Source organism: Lissotriton helveticus, chromosome 12, assembly GCF_964261635.1.
Source record: "Lissotriton helveticus chromosome 12, aLisHel1.1, whole genome shotgun sequence".
Taxonomy (NCBI): Eukaryota; Metazoa; Chordata; class Amphibia; order Caudata; family Salamandridae; genus Lissotriton; species Lissotriton helveticus.
Window position 1 is genome coordinate 311,742,065 of NC_136073.1, and position 7,036 is coordinate 311,749,100.

The window sequence follows — 7,036 nt, forward strand, 5'->3', positions numbered from 1 at the left end:
TCTTCCCCATACGGAGGCTGTAAAAAGGGCATTCCTGAACCTAATGGCTTTTCTTCGTTCTCATAAAGAGGTCTGGGGAAGAAGGCTCTTTCACGGGAATATTTCTCCTCCGGGCTCACGGGCATTCTAGGATATATATCTCGTACCTCCGCGGGTCCGGGATTCTCAAAATAGGGCAGTACCTGGCCACCTCCCCCCCTACTTAGGGATCTGTCCTCCTCCTTAATAGATGGACGCTGGGGATTCTCTCCTACACTGGAAGGTCGGGCTCCCTCATTATAAGGGGGCGGGCTTCGCGTAAAAATGTCATCTAATAATTCATCGTCTGACTCCCCAAGCGTTCCCCAGTGCTTACTCTTTTCTGTCTTCTTCTCTCCCGCAGAAGGGGTACCCGCTGGCATCATGGGAAACAGACCCTCAACAATCATGCTCTGTCTCCACTGTTTCATCCTCTTGTCCCTAGTCTCTTGTCTCAGCCTTGGGTACCACTTGGTCAGACCTTTGTCCAACCGGGGTTTCTCTCTTTCAAAAGCCTCAATCTCCCATTCCTCTAATGCCTCATACTGCGTTAGTCTTGGTCTGGGATGCAATTCGTTCATGCGGGTTCTCAAATTAAATAAAATCCTGCCATTGAAAGTACCGTCTAACGGAAAAGCCAATATTCCGTCAACTTTTGTGTACTTTACCCAATTTTCCAACCACACACAGGTATTGTACCCTCGGTCAAACATCATGAACGAGGCGGGAGTATTCGGTGGCGGGACAATAACACCTTCTCTGGACTTAATTGGTTTGTCCGTTTTGAAATAATTCTTTACCCTATTTACAAGGGACATTTTTCTCTTAGTTCCGTACATAATATCGTATCTATCGGCTTTCCACTGATCCCTTTCAAACCCTTGGTTTCTTGGATCGGGTCTATCTCTGGACAATACGAGTGCCACATACGATTTCTGCGCTTAACTCTGTTTACAAAGTCACCTCCAATCAGAACGCGTCTTGCGATTCTGTGCGACCAATGGGGTGCACGCGTTCAAATAATCTCGGCCAATGGGTGCGCGGCCCCTTCGTGAGACTGTCCTCCCGCTACCCGCCCGCTGCTTCTACCAATCCCAGCGCGGCACGGAGTGACGTCAGAAACGCTTCGCGGCTGACTCCCTCCCTTCACAAGGTAACGGAAACTTTCTTTCTTTCTAAAGTGCTAGTGCTTGGTTATTTTACAACGAATACACATTCGCCACAGTGCTCAAGTGTCTAGACAGGAAAGATTTCTTTCACTGCAAGTAAACTACTTCCATTTACTTTTCACACGCTGCGGGTAGATCTCTTCCGCCCACCCTTCACTCTAGCATCGGTGAACCTGTTATTCCCCTAAATTCATCCACTTCTCCGGGATATATCCGAGTCTAAGGTTTCCCAGCGGACCCCTCTGCTTTCACTCAAGCTCCGATGAACCTGCTATTCTTCCGATGTGACCCTTACTAGGTTACGCCACTATGGGAATTTTGCCAATGAACCTCGTTACTGACATTTATTCACACACGTATTCAGAAAAACCCTAGTTAGTGCTTCCCGGTTATCCTAACCTGCACCTAACTTTTCCTTAAGCCTGCGACCTCAAGGCAATGGATTCTATTCACCACTTGCCTTTTCAATTCCCCGGGGAGTTCAGACAACAATGAACGATACGGTTTACAAACGCATGGATTAATACATATAACAATATAAGAACAAGAATAACAATGATAAAACAATTCATGAATTTCAAAAAGCAACCCCTTTCAAGAGAGTGATCAGTTCCCTCGGAATGGCCGCTCTTGTAGCAGCATTAATGTACTAGCAGCTACCGACTTAGCTAGCCTAACTAATCCTGCCTAACCTTCAACTAGTCCCTAACCATCCTCTGCTAGCCAGAAAAACTGATAGAGCGCGCGAGGTCACCCAGCCAATAATTTCGCCGTTTCCAGCTTCGGGCCCATATACTTTCAATTCACAATATTCATTGACAGGGTGACTTCACGGGCTGCTACCAATTTGTGTGAATGCCCTACTGTTATTACTCAGTGTACCCGACTTACCATCTACCGACACGGGTACCTATGACCACAACGGATCAGGGAGCTAGCTGTAAAAGGAAAAGCAGCAAAATACCAACCCAAAATGACATTCAATACTGTTGTAAAATGACCACGGACAACTGGAAGTTTTAAAAGCTTTATCTAAAGTTCGTTTTCGTTGAGCATTAAGTTTACAAGAATAAGACAATCAATAATCAAAATAATGAAGAGTACATAACTATAGAGAAATAAAGTCAGGGTAATCATGGAAATGCTAATATGAGATGCAACAGGAAAACGCTATGCATTCAGGGTAAAGATTCTTTAGACAATTTAAGTAAGGCCGTTCTAGACCATATCAGAAAATGACAAACTGTAATGCAAAATATGATTTCTAAAAGGTAGGGTAACATAGGAACAAGTTATGAAAATATGCAATTGACTTTATGTTTCAATAGTTGCGGCAAAAGCATGGAAAAATCAACATATGCACAGGTGTCTCTTTATTAAAGCAAAAGAAAGGTGCAAGTTTAAAGAACTTAGAGCAATATTTACCTAGACTGGTGTGGAAACCAAACCCTGGCCACGGGTCAGTTAAGGACAGGAAACCTTCAAGGAAGGATACCCCTCAATGGACAGCAGGTGCAGAATGGACACCCAGGACAGGACAGGATACCCTCAGATTAGGAATCAGGACAGGACCTCAGGACAGGACAGCAAACCCTCAGGACAGGACCGCTCAGGACAGGACCGCACCCGCAGTTTGGAAGCAACGCCTGCGCTCCACCCTCTCTGCAGCTATCGATCAAGACCCCGATTGGGTCAGCGAACTCCCAGCAAAGTGCTTCGTCAGCACTTTAAGGTTCAGTAGAACCTTAGTCTATGGTCAATTTCGGACAGAGTGCTCCGCAGCTCTCTGTATCTTCAGTCACCTATTGAGTACGATGGGTCAGTGACAGGTCAGCTAAACCAGACAAGTCGGACAATTTCCCTAGGTGAACCCAGGGTAGATATACAGTTTGGGGACGGTGTACCACCCCCCAATGTTGCAAAGTGTCAGAATCCCTCAATTTGGATTGGTCCTAAGATAGGATTTGGGTAACACACCAATCAGAACACACTATTTGGAGGCCTTATTTACATCTCAGGGCACCGCCTAGCAAGATTGGGGTTCCCATGAGAAAATTGCGCAGAATACAGGCAAAGAATACATTTTTGCAACATAATAGAACAATATCGTGACGCTGCGGGGCGAAGGTGCTGCTTCCCAGGCTTGCTTCTGGTATCAACCTTCTTTGGCAGCCATTCAATGACAAGATGCTGTTTTCGAGTCTGCGCACAAGTACCCTCCAAGATGGCTTTCGGCTCAGTCAGACCCCCATTCCCCGCGGTACATGAAAGGTAAGCGAGAACAAATTAATACATAGAAATAACGTTATGAAAACACATCACAGGGTTTGTACTTTCAACTTATCACTAAGAAATATACTTATGCAGTCTAAATGTTAGCTACATACATACGAGCACAAGAGCAGTGGCACGAGCAGTACCACGTTACTGGCAAAGCAATGCATTACGCATGCGCAACTATTTCTCTCCAAACCTGCAAACACATCAGGACACGTGAGTGGGACTGACGCATGCGCAGACACTTACTTCCAAGCAGCGGCCATTTTTAAAGACTCGAATTAATTATTTTAGTAAAACACATAGGCAAGCTTCGGGGAACCTCGTTTCAACATAAAATAAACGTTAGTAAGACGTACAACTTATTACGTTATTACACATTAACGAGGTTCATGACAAAAGCACGTCGCAAATGCGAAGCTTTGCTTCATCACAACCGCTAGTAGGTAATATATATATATATATATATATATATATGTGTGTATATATATATATATGTGTATATATATATATATATATACACGTTTGTTTAAGAAGAGGCAATGGTTCCTTGGTCCACTTCCTTCTCTTAAATAAACTTGTTTTTACATTCACTGAGCGATGGAGGCCAAAGTGGACCCCTTTGTTTTTGTGAATGGGTTACCATCTCCTTTGAGGTGTCGGTAAAAACAATCAATGTTATAACACTGGATTTTGGTCATAAAACGTTAATACATGAGATGCTAACTCAGTATCTGCAAATGAAACCTTCAATGAGCACCTTCAGATACCAAATGTGTATCCACTCAGAATCCCATATTACTAAAATTGGATTAGTAAATAGGATCAAACATTTTAACAGTCACAAATGCAGAATCTGCGTTTAAATGCTCCTTACATATGGCCCGTATTTAGAGGGGGATGCAAATGTAAGATGACAGGACATGGAATGTCCATTACAAAGGAAGGGCTGGATACATCAACATATGAGGTTAATCGAGGTGGTAATGCGCTGTTCTTTCTTAAAATTGACATGGGCATTTAGACAAATTACGACTGCCTAACAATAGAAAGTATATGTGGAATGTGAGTTAAAACCTCCTATGTTGGCTCTAGATGTGGAATCAACTGTGATTTCTTCATTTTATATTACTAATGTATACATGAAGTAGTGTCCCTGATGTAAAATTAAAATAAAGTTGTTTACAATAACTCATAACCCCTGGATTCACAACAGCACTCATAAACTCCTCCTCCAACATACATTTTGGGTCTTGATATTTTTGGGCTATATATTAAAAAAACTATTTAGGGATGCACAAACCTTACTCACCACTCAAAATGACATTTCCAAGATCTTTCATGAATTGTAAATCAATTTTCACAATCCTAATCTTTGGTATACTATTCATAAAATACAGATAGAAAATGGACTCTGAATTATGACACACAATAAAACCTAGCTTGAGCAAGTGACAGTGAATGTGGGCAAATGCCAATTGTGATGAAATGTTGTTGAACTTTAAAATGATTAAACTTAAGTTATCTATGTTGACTCTATGTGGTTGACAGATAGCTGTAAACTACTGTAAATGCTGCATTTTGGTTGGGTCAGTCAAGTTCTACCCAGGAGAATAATAGCTAGTACCTAAGAGCAGCCTCATTATAATATTACTCGGCATCTCACTACACCTTTTTCCTTATACAGCTACCCGTGAAGATCACAGAGATCCTAAAAAGAACTAGAATGTTCAACTAGGTCAGAGAATGTGCTGCAGTGGGAGACATGCTGTCGAAGAAGACAACTTCAGAAAAAATCACTTTCCTGTGCAGAAGGATGCTATGTACATGAACATGGTTCTTATCTCAGCTATTATAAGTTCCTGAAATAAATAAGTCTCCAAAAACAATCCTTTCAATTTGTTTGTATCATATTATAAAGTGTTCCAAGTCTTGTGTATTCCATGGCGGTTTTGACTAGGTTTTAAAAAGTAGCCTCAAAATTCTCCTTGATTAATAATGGTAATTGTTTTACAGTGTTTTATTTAATTACCCTTGAATTTTGTTGTTCATAGATTATATGGGGCAACATTTTTGTTGTCAATAAATATATGTCTTTAATGAATTTTATGATTTTTAAATATTAACTCTCAATAAAAAATAATCTTAAAGCCAGAGCACACTCATGGAGGGAGATGAAAGTACTAGGAAAAAGGGAGAAAATAAAAAGAAACGTTAAATGCCCAAATGGCAACTCATTTAAAGGGTCTCACTACCAAAAGGAACACAATTTTGTGCATTTTAAGTATGAAATCAGTCAGAAAATAGCCTCCTGCACCCCTAAAAATGCACTGCTGTACATTTAAATGGAAGATGCAAAACACCTTCTATCTCTACTAAAATTTTTATATTTTAAAATTAAGGAGACAGATGTTGACAGGAGATTCTAGACTTAGATTTGGCTCTTTTTTACAATTTTTAGCCTATTAAAATATATTATGCTATAATTGACGAAGAATCTATACCTTCTTAACATATTTCCAACCAACTGGTGTTATGTCTGCCTTAACACCTAAAGGCTCATTCAATTACTTCTGCCTGCTTCACAAGAAAGCCTTTAAATTGAACATTCTCCATTCAGCAACAATGTATCCATTTTGCCTTGAATATAGAAAGCACCAGGGACATCTAAAGAATTTTGAGTGCTGATGGAGCGAGGTTCAGAGTGATATTTTGTTCTGACTCGCAAAGTTAAACTTCCATAAAATAATAACCAAATTAATTGGTGTGTGAAGAATTACTAATCAACATAGTTTAAAAATGCATTTACACAACACGAGGGACTAACTCATGTGCTCTTTGTTGCAAAAGCAAGTGCGTATAACATAATAAACTAACCTTGTCTATTGCCTTTGTCAGTATTAAATGCGGCTGTTTAACTAATGGCATGTGCTTATTTGTGTGCTTATGTTATGTCTTTACGTATTTTATGTGGCATACGCTCGTGGAGAATCCTAAGAAGAAGGTTGTTATGAAATGCAGCTTTGTGTGCTCAGCTAGGTAACATAAATTAATGGGTTAATAATTAGCAAAGGGGGTGGGTAACAGAATGGGTCTCAATTCTCTAATTAATTGATGTTTTGTGTTTGTTTAAATAATAGTTTCAGAAGAGAGGCCTAAGGCCTGTATAGTTGGTGTTTGGAATCTTGTCGTGAAGAGCCGAGCACAAAGAAGTGGAAAAGTTTTACCACATTGACGTTCATCAGAGAAATGAATAAAATAAACTGTGAAAAACGTGCTCTGAGAGTGACAGATTCAAGGACAGGAAGCGGCAAAGTTTGCCAAGCCAAGGAAGTCATGTACTGTGGCTCAAATTAAAGTATCATTTTAAGGAAGCTGCGTGACTTGAGAATAAGAAACAATGGACTATAAGAAAAGCCCGATCTAGGCTTGGAGAAAGGTATTGACACCATATGAGCTGACATCAGTCAGCCAATGAGGACACTGGATGGCAGAGAAAAATATACAATTTAGTGAGATTAGCTAGGCAGAAAGGTATAAAACTTGGCCCCATTGACAGGAGGGCGTCTTCT

General features: G+C 40.6%; 1 long non-coding RNA gene across 1 annotated transcript in view; it reads left to right on the forward strand.

Annotated features, from left to right (window-relative positions):
- LOC144798822 (uncharacterized) overlaps window positions 1-5,353 on the forward strand; it is a 116,739-nt gene extending 111,386 nt beyond the window's left edge. The window contains exon 2 of the long non-coding RNA XR_013603665.1: window positions 5,152-5,353. This is a non-coding gene — a long non-coding RNA (uncharacterized LOC144798822). The remainder of the gene's footprint in view (window positions 1-5,151) is intronic.
- The last annotated feature ends 1,683 nt before the right edge of the window (window positions 5,354-7,036 follow it).